The sequence below is a fragment of the Schistocerca cancellata genome, chromosome 5 (genome assembly GCF_023864275.1).
Source record: "Schistocerca cancellata isolate TAMUIC-IGC-003103 chromosome 5, iqSchCanc2.1, whole genome shotgun sequence".
Lineage (NCBI taxonomy): Eukaryota > Metazoa > Arthropoda > Insecta > Orthoptera > Acrididae > Schistocerca > Schistocerca cancellata.
In genome coordinates this window covers 469,203,828-469,223,874 of record NC_064630.1, presented here as the reverse complement: position 1 = coordinate 469,223,874, position 20,047 = coordinate 469,203,828, and positions in this window count along the sequence as shown.

Genomic DNA, 20,047 nt, shown 5'->3' with positions numbered 1-20,047 from the left:
ACGTCGTATTTTCTATACTTGCTTTTCCTATCTTCATTACCACTTTCCTTGTGGTCCTCGACAAGTTCTCGCTCTTTCCGTCCATTTGACAATTTTAAAAAAATTTCCATAGTTTATCGTCTTTGTCTACTTTATGATAAAGTAACAACATAATAGAACAGGCTGTAAACACAGCACTCACTGCCTCCACGCTATGACTTCTTGCGCAGGCTGGCCGTCCGAGGCCACACATGTTGACAACACAAATGAAATTACCAACTATCTTCTGTACCGCTAAATCCGCGCCGCCCCTGGCGGTCATTCATAGTGCAGCACGGCGCCGCGGCTCACAGGTTGAATACCACTGCCACAGGTCATTCTGGCTTTAAATATTTAATTGCTTCTTCCTTTTGTTGGCGTTCGTCAAACAACCTCTTTTTCCTAAACGTTATTTATTCTGTTCAACTGATCTTCCAAGAGTTTGCAGTCGCTGACAGAATTACATTGTTATCAGCACACCACATTTTTTTCTCCCCGAACTTAAATTCCCTTTCCAAACTTCACCTTACACTGATTGAACGCTCTCACGGGTAGACTACAGCTCTACACTTATTCTCCGCGACTGCTGCCGTTTCACGTCCTTTGCATTTTATAAAAAGCAGTCCAATTTCTGGACAAGTCACAAATAACTTTTCAATCTCTGTGCTTTATTAGCGCTTCAGTTAGAATTTGAAAGGGAATAATACAGCTGACATTGTCAAAAGATATTTCAAAGTCTACAAATTCTATAAACGCAGGTTTGCTTATATTTAATCTACGAGGGTATGCTGAAAAGCAATGGCCATGAATTTTTTATGTTGTAAGAAGTCCATAATTAAGGAATTTGTTGCTAGCGCACTCGAGTAGATGTAATTTCGATGGATTGCTCACGCACTGCCTGCGATATGTAAGCTATAAGAGAATCCCAGACCAGAGAGCAGTGTTGTCAGCAGTAGGAACTGTTTAGCAGTAGGAGTAAGTAGTAGCGAGCAGCCTGGTGTATGGAGTTGGCTGGGCCGGTCGTGGGGAGCGATGGCGGTGCCTGAGCGATGTAGTATAAGATAAAAGCAGCTTCGCGCATATGTACTGTCGTTATATCAAGTCCCATGTAATTTTTTAAAATCTCTTAATAATAATCTTTCTTATAAAAATTAACTTTTCACAATCATTCATCTCAATTTAAAGAATTTACTAATTTCTCCAATCCATGGTCATCCCGATTATTGTAAAGAAAAATCATTTGTTTCTTTTTATACATGACAAACCTATCGGCCAGCATTGCACTGGGCTGTGCCAGAAAAATTACTTATAGGAGCATATATATACGAGGTATCCGGCGACATCATTGAGGTAAGATTTTTCAATTTATTCAGACTGAATTTTCAGGGCCATGACGCAGTACTGCTGACGTCCAAAATTTACCAGTTTAAATTCACAGTCAATTATTTGAAGGTTATAAGTGAGCCACAATTTTATTGACAAATTAGTCACATTTTATTATTATTATTATTTTACGGAATTTATCTGTTGCGGGGTTACACTAAATGTGAATGTTATATAATTATTTTAGTACTTGGGAGGTTACAATGTGAAACCTCTTAAAGCTTTTTAAATAAAACAAACTATCAATATTCTATCTCTTTGATATTCTGAAGGTAGCAGTGGTAAAATACAGAAAGCGAATAGTTATTTCCAATTTGTACAGAATCCAGATGGGCGAGAGGTATGAAAGGGAATCAGTACTTGAGAAGGGAGTGAGACAGGATTGTAGCCTATCCCCGATGTTATTCCATCTGTACATCGAACAAGCAGTAAAAGAAAACAAAGAAAAATTTTGAGTAGGAATTAAAGATCAGGGAGAAGAAATAAAAAACATTAAGGTTTGCCGTTGACATTGTAATTCTGTCAGAGACAGCAAACGACTTGGAATAGCAGTTGAAGGGAACTGACAGAGCCTTGAAAGGAAACTATAAGATGAATATCAACAAAAGCAAAACAAGGATAATGGAATGAAGTCGAATTAAATGAGGTAATGCTAAGGGAATTAGATTAGGAAACGAGACACTGAAAGTAGTAGATAAATTTTGCTCTCGTGACAGCAAAATAACTGAAGATGGCCGAAATAAAGAGGATGTAAAATGAAGACTGGCAATGGCAATAAAAGCATTTCTTCGGAAAAGAAATTTTTTAACGTCGATTGTAAATTTAAGTGTTAGGAAGTCCTTTCTGAAGGTACTTGTATGGAGTGTAGCCATGTATGGAAATGAAAGGTGGTCAATAAACGGCTTAGACAAAAGGAGAATAGAAGCTTTAGAAATATGGTGCTACAGAAGAATGTTGAAGATTAAGTGAGTTGATCACGTAACTAATGCGGATGTACTGAATAGAATTGCAGAGACAAGAAATTTGTGGTACAACTTGACTAAAAGAAGGGATCGACCACTGGGACATAATCTGAGACGTCAAATGATAACCAAGTGTGTATGTGTGTGTGTACTGTGTGTGGGGGGGGGGGGGGGAGGGGGGAGATAAAAACAGATATCAGATTGAGAAGCATGGAAATTGCAGTAGCTATTCTGAGATGAAGAGTCTTACACAGGACATAGCAGCATGGAGAGCGGCATCAACCCCGTCTTCGGACTGAAGACCACAACAGCATTATTTTATTCTTCATGTCTACATACCTTTATTTCTCAGCAGTCACCCTGGCGACGAACACAGTTCCCTCTACGAGAGGCACGTTTGTTGATACCGTAACTGTAGAATGTTTGACTTTGTTGAAGGAGCCACAACCTCACCTCTGCTTGTAACGCTTCATCACTATCAAAGTGTAACCCTCGATGGTGTTCTTTAAGTTTTACAAACAGATGAAAATCGAATGGAATCAAGTCGGGATGTATGGAGGATGTTCGACGACAGAGTACCCAAGACGTCAGATTGTTGCAGACGCCACAGCAGTAGTGTGTGGTCTGGCACCGTCATGCTGAAGAAGAGGGTGTTCCATGTGTTGACGAACTCTTCGAATTCAAAAGTAGATTCCAGCTCGCTGTTCATCTCGCACCGACATAGTTTCGTTACACACCGCCATGTTACACGCTACAAATCCGAGCCCTCTAAGCACCGGAGAGCTGCAAATATGTAGACATGAAGGATAAAGATATAGAATGTTAATAATGTTTCTTTTATTTAAAAAGCTTTAAGAGTTTCACATAAAAAATCGGAGGCATTACTTTTCAGAACGCCCTCGTATCTTCTAACGTAAGGTCAATATTGTCTAGCGCATTCCTACATTTCTCCGGAACTCAAATTTATCTTCTCCGGGGTCGTCTTCCACCAATTTTTTTTCAGAATTGGGATTACTACGTTCTTCTTGAAGTCTGAGAACATGTTGCATATCAGGTGAAACAGTTTTGTCACGGCTGCGTCGCCCAGTAATCAGTAATTCTGATGGTACATCGTCTACTTCAGGGAACTTCTTTCGACTTAAGTCTGCGACGGTACGGCAATAAAGCTGTTCGTCTCTGAGTCGTCAGGTTTGTGGCCGCACTCATCGTTTTCACAATGGAAATTTTAAATTAATTTTTCCCTGTCACGAAAAAGCAGAACAGAATAAGCAGAACAGGTTGGATAATAAGGTGCTGCACGTAAATAATGTTCCCTAACTACGAGTTTAAAGTTCAAAAATCGTTCACTGTTTATCCATTACTTGCGCATAATAAATAGCAAACTAGTAAAAATTAGTAGCTGTAGCTAACTAGCTCTAACGTGACTTAAGCCCCAACATAGAGGTGTGAAACTAGCCATAAATTTTAAATAAACCTAGTAACATAGAAAAATTATTTCAAGTGGAAGTGTTCACATTTCCATAGTATTCGAGTCCAGAGCAATATTACTCGTGATAAACACCGAAGCATCTGACACTCAACGAAATCATTCTAAGTGTTAGCAGAGCGAAATTTTCAAAGTCAGCTCTGAACAGTGAGAGTTACGTGTCCAACTAGCTGTGCAAAATGGTACGGTTAAATCAAAGCCCAGCAAAACAAAGATCCTTCCTCTTAAACTGCATCCGGACGACGGCTACAAAGCAAACATGGCAAACCCCTCTTGTTAACTGCGGTCGACCGAACTCCGGAATTTTGTCGAATTTGCGTCATTCAGCTAGTAGGAGATTTCACTAGTCCGAAATGCTGCTTTTGATTCATAAATTTTGTCATAAAACTAGAGGTGCCAGGAGACGCGCGCAGAAACGCCGATTAAAATGTTATACAGTAGAGTCTCCAACTATTGAAAACTCGGACAATCGAAATTCATGTGGGAAAAGAAATAAAAAGATGCTAAGGAGAACAAAGCACATCAACATTTGTTTTTTGAAACTCAGACTTCTTCGTAGTTTTTCGGTTAAGAAATTCTTCATAGCATTTCTTTCATGTAAACTTTTGCAATTGAAGTCGGTTTCGTCGCCAGTCACCAATAGTAACTTCTCCGACATCATATTCAGAGCAAGTTTTTTTTAATTGCTTCTCCTTTCTCTCAAGTCGTTTCAGTACTTCTAACTTTGAACGTAAAGTCACAAATTTCCTTTCTTTAGTAAAGCACTCGTTTTTATGTGTACGAACAACAACAGTAACAAAGAAATCGAAAGAACACTGTGCTGCACCGACAATGACAAACATAAAACACCACTTTCAGCGAAAGGTTTGCTACTGTAAACAATCAAAAACCGTAGAAGCGTATGTGTGGGACCATTGACGCCGACACAACTAAGAGAAGTGGTTCCACAGCGGTTGTGCCACGAGCCGGGGGTGGAGGTGGGTGGGGGGCGCGAAAACGGCCCTAGGATCGATACACTGTACTAGTTTCTTTTTTATATTTTTAAGTGGTTCTGATTTATATGAAACTCGTTATTTGTTGTAGACTCGAAATATCGAGACTCTACGGTGCACAACAAATTCTCAGTTGAGTAGTTCGCCGACAATCTTACTTAAAGTGATCGCACATATCATATTACGAAAGCAGTACACATTTTTTGCTAACTGTGCCTCAAATATTCACAACAGACATACAAATGGCACGTCAGTCTCGTAGGAAATGACCGGCTGCTTCCAGTGCTGCCGTTGAAGTTTATGTATCTTTAATAGAATTTGGTTTTTCGGCGAAACTGTGAAAAATTCTAATTATTTAATTAAAATCTGGAATTAAACACAGAAAACTTATGGTCACAGGTTGTTTACGATGTGTGCTTGCATTATCAAATACATGCTGCAGTGCTATTCATATAGCTGTCTTGTTGAGTTCATTACACTGAGTTGTATTAATAGAAGATAACAGGAATTATGAAGTGACTGATACATTACAGTCAGACGTGGCTAGACGTGTGCTGTTTTGACAAGCCAAACAGCGTGGCCCGCGGGAATTCGCACAGGCTAGCATCACTCCCGAGCAGGCATGTAGCTGGAACCGTCTCCCTCTCTCCATCCCCCCCCACCCCCCCCCCCCAGCGACCCAACTGGCGAAAATTAGAGGACACGAAATAACCCAGGTAGTAGGATAGCATGTAGCCTCTATCAACCATCCACAGACAGCGGAAGAACAGTTGTACACAAACACAGCTATACAATTTTGATCACTGTAATCCTTTTTGAATTATAGTGTTTGGTCCGGGTGCCTAACACAACATGAATTAGAAATCAGTGAAGGTCGTGGCGGTATTCGAAAGCACTACAGTAGCTATCTATGGTGATTAATACCAAAGAAGGGTATCTTAACAATCTCACTGGTTAAAACTTAAATGATAAGAAAACTAAGGATGCCAGCTCAAATCTAAGGCCAACTCACGAAAGCCGGTGACATTCTCGTCGTAACTGATACGTAATATGTGAGTAGCAGTAAGTTAGATGTGAATTTGTGAAACTCACGACAGATAGCGTCCACATAAGGCCGGCGGCCATACTGGCTGAGGACACCTCGCTCTGAGAACTGGTCGAGGTGGGACATTGTAAAGTATGGCTGAAGCATGTTGGTCAAGACTTTAAGTGACGAAGACTGGTTTTGTAGAGTTGTTAAATTCTAAGCAGGAGTTCTGAGAACTTATAAACGATTAGAGAGATAGTTGTGAACACTGTCTCGACTTGCAAATATTGCATAAGGTAACATGTGAAATTTAACTTTTGTGCACAATTAAACTAGACTTGCAAATTTTTTGCTGGTTAGTGTTAGCAAAGGAGCAAAGTTCGTCCTGGTGTCCTCTACATTGCTGCCAAATTTATTCAAGATGGCGGCTTTCTTGGGTGCCACCCCCTCCCACCCCACACCCACTGGAGTGTAGATGTCACAATGTCACAGTTTAACTGATAAGGGAATTAATGAATCTGATATTAAATTAAGCATGTAAGTTAATTAAATTCAAAATGGTGGGAAATTAAAAATTGTTGATAATTTTAAAAGATGATGGGGAATTTTCAAATTTTGGAGCCCTAGTTCACAATACCACCACCAGAGGGTACTGTCAGATTTGTCCTGCTACCACTCCACCTCTTCCCTCCCCCACTTCACCACTTGTGAATTGGCAGAAAAGACTCAATCTGCTGGAGGGAAAGGTACAGTCTTCACTTTATGTACTCTGAGGGAAAAACTCAGTTGTTGATGTGGGAGGTGCATGCATTGGCAACTCCATATCCTAATTACACTGTATGATTCAAGAACATCGCTAGCTGATATTTAAAACAAACAGTGAAGATCACGTAACACAAACCGCAAGTCGAATAATACATGCAACATCTGCTATCAACTCCAAGCATACTTGCAGCGCTAGAAAGAAATCCGCGCTGAGACTAGATACCGGCTCCGCAATCGCGCGGTGCTTCTGCGGAATGCTGGGAACGCGTAATGTCTCCCAATTTGCGTGTCACAGCAGCTGGCCTGGTAGTGCCTCGCCGCCTGCTGTTGAGCACCTGCGCCATTGCAGCGGTGGCGTAATGCGAGTCAGGTAACTAACTACCCACTACGACAGACGGTAGCAGCCGCAGGCCTCTGACACTGCTGCACAGCCTCTATGTTCCGCCGAAGGGGTGGGGTAGGGGTGGAAGGGGGTGGGCGCCTTGTGGGCTAAAGAGGCGACTTTCTTTCACAGTTATACAATATCGAGGTGCTAAACTGTTCTGAGTGAATACCGGAAACCTTTATGCTGTAAGCCTTAGGGACTGCCCCACTCTAAAGCGATGGCGAATTCAAAGGTCCTCATAAAAGGATCGGTGAACATAGGTAAAGATTACTCACCACCGGAACTGCCTCGTCATTCAGCGGCCGCTTCAAAGCCATCGTTGCAGTTGGTGTGAATTGTTGGGGCTTGTAAGTAGGAACCATCTCTCCCAATGGCGGCAGTTGCAGAAGTCGTCCTACAAAAATGATGGTGAACATTTGCTCTCATCAATAAAGAACGATGATTCCAGGAACAGCTCCATTCTTCAAAGATGTCCGGGGATCTGAGGAAAGTTGTAAAGCTGGCTGCTTTGATGTAAACGACAAAAGACTCTCCTGCGAGGTGTGCAGTGTGCTGACAAAGAGCTTCCTAGAACTCATGGGTTAAAACAGTCGGTGGCTTTGTTGTAGAAGACTCTTCTGATTGATTCTTACTGACTTTACCCTCCAATATGCCGCTGCTGGTGTGGGAGCGATGTCCGCCACTTTCTACGGATGGACAAATTACGAGAACTTCCGCACAAAACTATTTTGGTGGTGGTAAATTCCTATGGGACCAAACTGCTGAGGTCATCGGTCCCTAGGCTTACAACAGCGTAAGTTCGTTTACGTTAGATTAACGTAAACGAACTTACGCTAAGGACAACACACACACACTCATGCCCGAGGGAGGACTCGAACCTTAGACGGGGGGAGTTGCGCGAACAGTGGCAAGACGCCCGAGACCGCGCGGCTACCAGAGCGGCAAAACTCTTTAGTATAGATCGAAAAACACACAGCAGTCATATTGCACTGACAGTTAAAGCCTGCAAAAGTGGTCAACAGATCATGAAATACAGAAAAATTGAGAAAGACACATGCCAGTTACACTGCTCTGCTACTGCCGAGCAAATTTTTCGGCATGAAACCGATCTGCAAACAGCGTACATCATCACGTACTATTGCACCACCAAATGATATTGTTACGTCGCTATAGTAAACACAATTCGTCTCGTTCTTCCGGCACAAAGGCGTCTACTAATGGTAGCGTTTTCAGCCTCGCCTGCTTGCTGCCACTCGTTTCTGCAACGAGTTGCGACCATCTCTAGACTCTGAGATTACAAGAATATTTTCTCCCTGAGCATTGTCAATGAGAAATGCTTCATCAATCGTGAATTAACTTACCGATCTCGAAACCGATATTAGCTACAATATCCAATTTCACACTCCAGAAAAGCACCATATTTGTGACACTTTTATGCTGAAATAATTGAGTAGCATATGAAAATTTCCAGAATTTCATGCATTTTCACTTGGTTTGCCGGAATATCATACCATTTACATGACTGTTCTCGATATCATCACACACCAATTTGCTACCGATCGCCTGCACATTGTAACTCTGAAGATAAACAATGAAAATTTTATCTCTAGATAGCCAAAACTTTAGCGAGATCATTATGTGGGACGTGCTGAAAACCATTAAGTAAAGGAAAGCTAATTTCGTCTGCAAAGATTTTTACGTGAAAAATCGAAAATAGAGGAAACTGGTAGTTTTCTATTTCTATAGTCACATGCTTGCAGTGGCACCAGATGGCATTCAGTGTTGTGTTGGGCAGTGGTCTCAACATTTGGCTTATCAGTGGATGTCGACGATGCCTGGCTCTAGCATTTAAGTTTGTGTCTTTTCTTCTTTATTGTTATTGAATCCCCCTCCCCCGCCCCACATGAACTGGGGGGAAGAGGGGGGGGGGGGTGTCAGCGGATGTAATTCGCTACTCTTCAGCACACAAGAGGAAACTTTTAAAATCTCTAATGCGGAAACTGGACATCGCGTTTGACAAAAATAAACGTTTTGTCAAACGCATAAGGTAAAACATATAAGTTTGATTAGACGATTAATTAAAATATAGACACACATGAGTGGAAAAATGAGTGTCATACACACGAAGATGTGAAAACAGACAGAAAGTTTGTAATGTGACTTCCTCCTCTGCGTTACTTTTCCTCAACAGTAGTTGTCGATGACAGTGTTATTTTTCGAATTTTTGACAGGTCAGTATTATCTCAGCTGCTTTTCTGCAAACTGTCATATAATTTTATACACAGTATGTTACATTTCAAGCTAAAATTTATGAAAATGAATTACTTTATTTTGGATGTTCTGATCGAAAAGTACATGTTCAGAATGTACAGTTAAAATTATTTTTTAGAAACATTTGAATTTTCGAATTATTTGACACACTTAAATTTTTTATTATTAATTATGCATTCTAGTACTGTTTACTATGTTTATTTCTGGATTCATTTGTGGAATAGTAACCGAAGCAATTAGAAATTAATTTGTCAAGAAAAAATGTAAACTATTTGGAATATTGTTATTTCCACTGAGTGAGATAGTAGTAAGCATGCCTCTGATATGATCGGACATATTTTATATTTTGTTTGAAGAACGTAATTTCGGCTTTGTTAATGTGAAAAATCAAAAGACTGTATGATATTCAAAAATGTGACAAAATATATTAATTTAACAACAAAAATTCAGCAACAACGATCATCAAATTTATTTAGATTAATTCAATCATGAGGACCTAAAATGTGAGAATTTCAATTTCAAGAATCATACCCCTAGACAAGAACTGGAGCCAAACTCTGCGTGAAAAGGTAAGTAAACTAGAAAGTTTATTTTAATCTTCGGTCCTTTCAAATCTTCACAAAGAATAAATTTCGACAATAGCTGCAAGTAGGAAGGAGGATGAAGATTACAAGTTGCATAATGTGAATAATGTGAAATGGAAAGACCTGTGTGTGACTTATTGAAAGAGATACATGGATGAATGGAGAGGTGAGTGTAAACAGACTGCCAGAGACAAGGGTATCAGGGGAATGTGGCACTGAAAGGTAGAGCGCAGAAGGGAATTTGCACAGGTGATGTTTGGAAAAGGGATGGTGGAAGTGTGAAGAGGGATGCTGTTCTGAACCAAGACTATGGAAGTGAGTGAAGAGGACTGGAGTGGAATGGAGTCCTGACGAAGAGTGGGTGCTAGGGATTTGCTAGATCTGATAGGATGGGTGTATATCAGGGCAGATTTCATGATCAGGTAAGGTAAGAGGATTAAATTTTCGTGGGAGAGGATGTGGAGAGTATGGAGGTTGTAAGGCATCTGGATTTTACATACCTTTCATGAGCTTGATCTATAAGAACAGGTTGATACAGTATGAGATCCTCAGAAAATAATAATTACATTACGTCAACAAATGGCAATTGCAGTTAATCTCATGTACTGAAAACTAAGAAAACAATATCTACCAATATATGGATTGGCATCAACAAACAATTTAAATTGAAACGCATTTTGGAGACGAACCGAGCAGGTGGTTAATGATATCATCAAACTCCCATTTAGCAAGAGAACGGCAAGCTTCAGTGCAGAAAGGGATAAGGCCAGAACAATACATTATTCCTTTTAACATAAATTAGGCCGGGACCGAGGGTAAGTGGCTGCACATCATTAACAGGGCTAGGCTGCGACCCAGCAAGAAACATAATGTTTATTCCCCTCTAGCGCGACAGTGAGGCTGAAGTCATACTTAGCGACGCAGACACAATGGGAAGATCCCGATTATTTATAAGGATTTTGAGACCTAAAATATATCTCTCTCTCTCTCTCTCTCTCTCTCTCTCTCTCTCTCTCGTCTCACGGCGGACCGCACAAGTGTGTGGAAATAAGAGAGGGCATTGAGAGCTTTCCGTTCTGCAAAGTGACAACGATACGCTTCACGTATTGTGGCGACAGATAACAAAGCGGTAGTTAATTGTTTCTGCGGGAATTTTTGTGGGCAAAGGAATTGTGCACGTCGTTCCAACGCATAGCGAGTGTGCAATAGCCATTATTTCGTCTAGGGAAAGATTAACGTTCTACGGAACGCAGGAAAGTTGCGACCGAGTGAATTCAGTCAAGGCCAGAGTACGGAATTAGCGTTTCAGATCCAGCACGGAGACAACGCTGTTGCAGATGCCGCTTGGTAAAGTACTATCGCGCATTAGGCCACAGTAAATGTTGAGTGTAGATTTTGCTCACACCAAATTGTGTACGCTTTGACCATTGAATACACTGAGTACATGAGAGTTTTTTCATTGGTTCAAGAGGTAAATTTATTCTCCACCAACTCAGTTCATTGACCAGCTATGACAATGTAGATTTAAGTGAGCTGATGAAGATTTTTAATAATCATTCTTTCCTGTGATCAAAACTTTTTCATGTGTAGAGATACCGATCTTTGGAACCCTGAAAGCAACAGTTGATAAATTAGGTATGTGACAGCAGCATTTCTAATGGTTTTTGTAATGATCTGCACCTGATATTAGGTGCCTTACATGGCCAGCATCATATTTATTTAGAATGTCTGATTGACACCTTGGGCTTGAGAAGACAGTTCAGATGTTTTGTCCATCTCTGGGCTAAGTGATAAACTAAGTTTGCACATGTAAGTACATTCACTGTGCAGATACAAAGGTCGGACGTACGACAAAAATGGCGACCCTGCCAGAATGTGAAATTACAGCATTCTGATAGATTGAGGGTTTGCTTTTGATAGGTACAATACATATAAACCTCCCAAACAATAAGCTGACGCAAATTGGAAAGAAAATGCAAATGTGACTAAACTGTGTAGTAAGTGTAGATAGAATTGTATTCATGTATTTTTTTATTTGCTGGCGCACCACAGCGTTGAATTGGGTAGTGTTGTGACTCACTCCAGTAATCAAAAGGCTATATAAAAGACGAGAAAATGGATTCAAATATTGAATATAGGACCGTGGATAATATTTTGGGGTAGAATAAAGTCTTATGATCAGATGTTAAGGCGTAGTCAGATTCGGAAATTTCGTGAACAGCAACGCTTAGTGAAACGCTGAAAAATGACAGAAAATAATCGATTAAGACAAAGAGAAGTCATAGAAGATCTTGATAAGATCGAGATGGACACACAGTAGGTAGATTAGCGTGAACAATACGAGACAGAACACGTAGAAATACCGAATGAGACCGAAAATGCAACACATGATGTTCAGCATGGTCCATAGAATTGACATGAGAACGGCGTTGCTAATGAATCAGACGCTGAGGCTGTAGATAGTGATTTACAGTATATTGAACGAAACGTAATCATATTGAATCAGTCAGGCTTGCAACTGCATGAAAGAACGAGTGTTTGTGCTCTTACACTATGTTCGGAAGTGAAGGAAACGGTTCACGAAAAATGAGATAGGGAACGTTTGAATCAGATGGCAACTGGCGAAAATGGTGTAGATGAAAACGCCAACATATTTGGAACGTTTCAGCGTTTATTACAACAATCTCAGGAAACAGAAAAGCGTATAGAGGGGCGCAAAACACATCAAACAACACAGTTTCAAGAATCACAAAAGCGTATAGGAGGGCGCTTAACGCAAGGGCAAAAAGAATTAGATGGGCGCATAACACTGAGGCTGAAAGAAACTAACAAGGAAATACGAAAAACGCGTGATAATTAGATCAAATGCGAACTGAAGCTAAGGAAGTGCAAATCACGCTTCAAACACTCGTTACAGGGCACAAATAATTGAGAGCAGACATTGACACTGTCCAAGTAGACATCATTGCGTTGTGTGAAGATACGCAACAAAGAGCCAAAAAGGTTAAACAATACGTCGAAGCTTTTGCCATCAAAGCGACGACGAAGGCGAAACATGTTATTGCTGAGACGACGTGTCACAAAAGAACGACAAAAGCAGCATTAAAGAAATGCGATGCTTGTATTATAAAAATACAAAAGAAAAAGGAACACCAATTTCAACGGCTGAGATCGGAAGTTTTATGTTCGATCTAAAGTCGTGGTGATAGCTTAGTGAGGAGTCGCAGACGACGAAAGAATTCACTTTAATGTCTGTAGATACTACTGTAAATACTGCAGAATCAACAGTTGCCGATAATACGACAGAAAGGGTACGCGAAATTAGGTGTGACTTAGGCCGGTATTAAACTATCAAATTTCTTTGTCAAATATCTTTGTCCAATATCTTTGTCAAAGATATTTGATGGTGTAATAGGGAACTTTGTCAAATGTCGTCCAATATTTGATCAAATCTAGGGCCTCGCTGTAGTCTTGTCTTCTGTTCACTGCAATGTGACATGTTACCACATGGAGCGCTAGCATCACTGCATTCTGTCGTCTGTAGTGTTTTATAAGCATTGCCGGTAAATACCATTGGTGTGTGCCGACTACTACAAAATTAAGAGATATATGAAGCTGATGAGGCGCTTTACAACGTGAGGCACGCTGAATACAAAAATAGATTACGAAGATTGGAGACCTTGTAATGGTACTTGAATTACGTAACCATTACGGCACCTCAACTCAACCTCTCGATACCAGCAATATTCTACTGTGTTTCTGTTAACTACTCAACATATTTCTGAGATAACATTCAGATTTGATTTCATTTTCGATACATCGATATGTTTATATTGCAATGATATTATTCTTATGTGTATTCTTTCTTTTGTCAGTATGATCTTTGACGTACTTGTAACTCTGATTTTTGGGCGCGTAAGCGATTATTAGTCAGTTGTTAGAGAGTCGGACCTTGAAAAAGTCAAGTCTTGGACATCATGTTGGGAAGACGCATATTGTAGTCAGCTTATAAAATGTGAACTTCAACAGTGAGGAAGATGTTTTCAAGTATGTTTTGTATTGTGAAGTGATGTTTTGTGTGTTACGTGATATTGCAACAAAAGCAATAAAAAGAAAGTGTAACTTAAAGTGCTGAACATTTGTTTACATCACCATTGTCCTGCAAAAATGTAATCTTCAAGAATGGTTTGTGAAACACATCTATAAAACCTAGGCCTCTTTGCACCCGAGCTTGGAATCATCACCACCTAGATTTTCGACGATTGAGCCATGATTTTACAACGAGACCAGCGTGGGAAATACGAAAAGATGAGTGCCTAGTTTATTTATTATTCCATGAAACGACTTTATTAACCGTACTCTAATGACACCTGCCACATAATAACTTTGTTGGTGCCCGAAAATGCAGTATTTGACCTTTGTTGTGGTAGGGTTATTAGAACCTGACCTAACCTAACCTAACCCAACCCAACCCTCTCCTGTAATGTGTTACAGTGAGCCTGTCTTCTGCAGATGTAGCAGCTCTAAGTGAATATTGTTCTTTGTGATATGAGGATACACTTCATTGAACACATACAGAAATTTATGCTCATCCATTCTTTAGTAATTGATGTACAGCTTGACATCCGCCACTATAAGCTCACGTAACGTACGCTGAATGCTTTTATCGTGTCGTAAAACCCACGCTTCACCCAGGTATGTTTCCTTTTTTTTCCCCCGCTTCTCTTCCGCATGTGCACACAGTGCAATTGTGGTACATGCAACTGCTGCGGTTAATAACAAGTTGTTGTTGTCAGCCATCTTGAACTTTGACGAAAAATATGATGACAGTGTAATACCCCTTCTAGCGCTACGTCAAAGATCTTTGTCAAATATATTTGACGGAATATTTGATCACATCTTTGATCAAATCTTTGACAAAGAAATTTGATAGTGTAATATTGGCCTTAAGACGGAATGGCACATGTGGATGCCAGTCCGAAACCGCAAACGAGAAATTAGCCCAAAACAGCATATGCCAGAACATTACGGTAACTGTAGGGAACAGTTTGAATTGCGACCACTTGTTCAAGAAAGAATAATATGTCAATGTGGAATACAAGAGCGTGGTTTGCAGCAAGGTTCAGTACGTTAAGCACAAAGCGTGACATGCGCTGATCAAACCATAGAGACGAATTACGCAACGCTACAACCTGTAGGACGAATGCCTACGGGTTACAGAACGGGGTCTAACGAGTCAGAATTGCTTGCACGTCAAGATACAGAGCCGGTAGCTAGCGTTAAGCACGCGTATTGCGCAGTGAGACCTGCAACTGATTCTACGGCACGAATGTCACAGAATGAACCAAGTTACACACGGTTGCGTAGATCTGACGCACCACGGACAGAATTCCAGTCTTCAAAACCCAGCAGATACATCACAGAGAGAAGCGAGAGGTTTTGATGATAACCACTTTCTTACAGAGCGGAAATACCAGCACTACAAGGAAGATGCTAATATTCTCCACCCCCGCATATTTATTAGCCAATGTAAAGTGGGTTCAAATGGCTCTGAGCACTATGGGACTTAACAGCTGTGGTCATCAGTCCCCTAGAACTTAGAACGACTTAAACCTAACTAACCTAAGGACATCACACACATCCATGCCCGAGGCAGGATTCGAACCTGCGACCGTAGCGGTCGCACGGCAATTTAAAGTGGGAATACCGACACATTGTCCATTGAAACATAAGTAAGATTTTATTTGCGCACATATGGAGGTAATTGTTGCTGAAACGATGCAGAAGATAGCAGAAACTTGCGATTTGTATGATTCGTCTAGAGATGCCTTTATAGCAAGATATTGGTCCCCTGAGACTCAGATGACAATAAAATATCGATTATTACAAAATGTCTCATTCGAAAATTCGCGAGAGAAAACAGTAGTCAGATTCCTTGAGTAGATGACCAAAAGGAACCAATACTCAGATAACTCATATAGCGACGGAGAATTGATTCAAATATGCAAAACGAAACTACCAATGAAGTATCAACAAGCCCTGATAGGACTTGGAGGCGATAATGTAGAAACTTTCTAAGGTGTTGTGAGAGTTGTAGAATTCATGCATGGAAACGACGCTCAAAGACGTAGCGATTCAGGACAGAGTAATTCTGAATGTAGCAAGGAGAATAACAATAATGGTAGCGATGGTAGGCCAGTATAGGGATTGAATTTCGGACGAAATGAGAATAATTACGGGAATGGGAGTAGTGGAAACACTAGACCACGGCGTAACGGATATGGTTTCGATAATGGTAGGAACAGGGGGAATATAGACGAAAACAGGAATGGAAACTGGAGAATTCGGGATAACGGACAGACTGACTTATCAGCGATCTACAGGTCCATGGAGAGAAAGCAGATGGGAGGTGGTGCGAGAACGCAGCCACAGGCAAATATTTCGGGTAATTACCGGAGAAAAGAACCACAGATGAAGGCTGAATTACGACCAACAAATCCTGGGAAGCGTGAGTACTGACTGACGTTAGGTATTGCAGGAGTTCAAGCAGATAACACACTTTCTGCAGCAACGGATGACAAAGCGTCCGCAGCAATTAGTGGGTTAAGGTGTGATGCACAAGAGTCGGAATTGGAAACAGGAACGACAGAAAGACCATCAAAGGTATCCGCACAGATACTAAAAATAGGGACGAAGTCACAACTGAAGTGTTGGGACGAGATAGGTTGGATTGACACTGACGATGAGGATGGACTCCCAGCATTACCTAGTAATGAACCATTTGATTACGACGAAGCATTAATGTATATGGTGCATATGTTTGATTCTGCACAGACGAGAAATGATTTTCAGCAGGATAATACATAGCCTTCTGTAACCTGTGACGCTACGATTACTCAAGACGACACTATTAACCCACAAAAGACGGCTAATACCGGTCACAGGAAAAAGAAGGAAGTACGGATAAATACACCTGATCAAAAGGTCGACACGCTACAGGATCTATTAAAATCTTCCACAAAACTTTGGAAGAAATGCGGAAAGATTCTGACGAATTGTGGATTGCGGGAATCGAACATAATTGGGAAGAACAAGTCGATAATGGAGAGGAAAATAACAGAAAATATCCCGTCTGGATCGGAAAACGAACCAGATTATAAAGTATGTAAACAGTCTGATAAATCAGATTCATATGTATATAATTTTGACACGTACCAGGCAGTATTACCGAGACTATGTAATCAGACACAGGAAACACCGTCGTAATAAATGACGACACAGCTGAAAATTTGAATCTGCAACTCTCAGTGGCAGATACCAAACATGATAACGAGTTGAATCAGGGTGCGAGTACAGACACACTCAACATAGAATCTGACCACTCCCCAGAATCTAAGTGTGAAGTACTGTCACACTTAAAGAATACTTGTCAGGCTCTAAAATCCAAATTAAACACGATTACATAGATGTGTGACGAGGAGACAAACTTAAAGGAAGTAGTAGGGTGTAAAGATGAGGATTTCAAATCTAGATTGATTACTTTAGAAGCAGCGAGACTAAAGTTGGACATATAAAAAAGGAAAGTACTTCTCCCCAAACTCTCAATGAAGACCATCCAGTTGTGACAGAACAAACACACATACATCGGTTAAATTACGAAGTAACTGAGGACATATTAATGGAGGAAGTCAAAGACGAGAGTACTTCAGAGATAAGTTCGATACTCCGTGTAACAGTCAAGGATATTGTCGTTAACGCAATAGTTGTCAGTGTGTTAACGGCGATATCAGAGCCGTTATTCAATCGTTGCAGTGGTGACAATGACTTATTAGTGTTAAAAACACCAAAGGTCAAAGTATACTGACCAACTATGGGATGTTCGTCCAACATCACAAGACTTGCATTTGACTGACATGGTCATGTAATAGAAATGAATTTTGTCATAGTACGAAAGATGTCAGTCGATATGATTATCGGAGCTGACTTCCTCAATCAATATAAAGCTGTGTTGTCTTTCTAGAATAGACCCCAAACCTTCACTTTTATTAATTAATGCACTTTAGGTACGTGACAGCAGCATTTCTAATGATTTTCGTTACGATCCGCACCTGATATTAGCTTCCTTACAGGGCCAGGGTCATACTTATTTAGAATGTCTGTTTGACAACCTGGGCTTGGGAAGACAGTTCAGATGTTTTGTCCATTTGCGCGCGGTAGGCGGTAAGCTAAGTTTGCACACATAAGCACACTCACTGTGCGGATACGAAGGTCGGACGTAGGACAAGCTATAGAGTTGAGGGAATGTGTTGGTAGAGGTGCGGCACAGTACGAGGATTAGTGATCAGTGGGAGAACTACGGTGCGGGTAGTGTCGAGTTTATAGGTAACAGAGTATCTGGAGGTATTCAAAATGGAAGAGTAGGCTGGACAATTTGACAAGTTGGTAGAGGACGCAGGTGGGGGAAGGTAAGCAGATCCAAAAGACTTGGCAGAGTGCATGGCGTACGAGGATATGTAGGGCGTGATAAAAAGAGAAGCAGAAGTCCATGCCACATTGGCATAGCAGAGGATGGATCAGGTTTGGGTTTTGTAGATGTGAAGGATTGTGTAAGGGGGCAATATCCATGTTCGGCCTGCTAGTAGTTTTAGTAACTTTAGTGTATTGTGGGCTTTCTGTTTAATGGTCATTAGATAGGTCTTCCACGTTAGACAGTGATCAGGTGTTAGTCTGAGGTATTTTAGTGTATTAGTTACACGCCATGCACTCTGCCTAGTCTTTTGGATCTGCTTACCTTCCCCCACCTGCGTCCTCTACCAACTTGTCAACAGTACCCGTGGTCTAGGGGTAGCGTCTTTGATTCATAATCAAAACGTCTTCGGTACTGGGTTCGGTCCCCGCCACTGCCTAAATTTTGATAAATAATCAGCATTGGCGGCCGAAGACTTCCGGCATAAGAAGTCAGTCTCATTCTGCCAACGGCCTTGTCAAAGAGGGCGGAGGAGCGGATAGAGGTTCAGGGCACTCTCTTGTCCTAGGGGTGGGAAATTGCCCCTAAAGGCGGAAGAAACAGCAATGATCAACGACATCAGGATCCAGAAGGCAATGGAAACCACTGCATTAAAGACACGTATCGTGTATCCACAGGACATGTGGCCTGTAATTGAAGAAGTGTCATGATGATCTCTCCATTGGCAAAAGATTCCGGAATAGTCCCCCATTCGGATCTCCGGGAGAGGACTGCCAAGGGGGAGGTTACCATGAGAAAAAGATTGAATAATCAACGAAAGGATAACGTTCTACGAGTCGGGGCGTGGAATGTCAGAAGCTTGAACGTGGTAGGGAAACTAGAAAATCTGAAAAGGGAAATGCAAAGGCTCAATCTAGATATAGTAAGGGTCAGCGAAGTGAAGTGGAAGGAAGACAAGGATTTCTGGTCAGATGAGTATCAGGTAATATCAACTGCAGCATAAAATGGTATAACAGGTGTAGGATTCGTTATGAATAGGAAGGTAGGGCAGAGGGTGTGTTACTGTGAACAGTTCAGTGACCGGGTTGTTCTAATCAGAATCGACAGCAGACCAACACCGACAACGATAGTTCAGGTATACATGCCGACGTCGCAAGCTGAAGATGAACAGATAGAGAAAGTGTATGAGGATATTGAAAGGGTAATGCAGTATGTAAAGGGGGACGAAAATCTAATAGTCATGGGCGACTGGAATGCAGTTGTAGGGGAAGGAGCAGAAAAAAAGGTTACAGGAGAATATGGGCTTGGGACAAGGAATGAAAGAGGAGAAAGACTAATTGAGTTCTGTAACAAGTTTCAGCTAGTAATAGCGAATACCCTGTTCAAGAATCACAAGAGGAAGAGGTATACTTGGAAAAGGCCGGGAGATACGGGAAGATTTCAATTAGATTACATCATGGTCAGACAGAGATTCCGAAATCAGATACTGGATTGTAAGGCGTACCCAGGAGCAGATATAGACTCAGATCACAATATAGTAGTGATGAGGAGTAGGCTGAAGTTCAAGGCATTAGTCAGGAAGAATCAATACGCAAAGAAGTGGGATACGGAAGTACTATGGAATGACAAGATACGTTTGAAGTTCTCTAACGCTGTAGATACAGCAATAAGGAATAGCGCAGTAGGCAGTACAGTTGAAGAGGAATG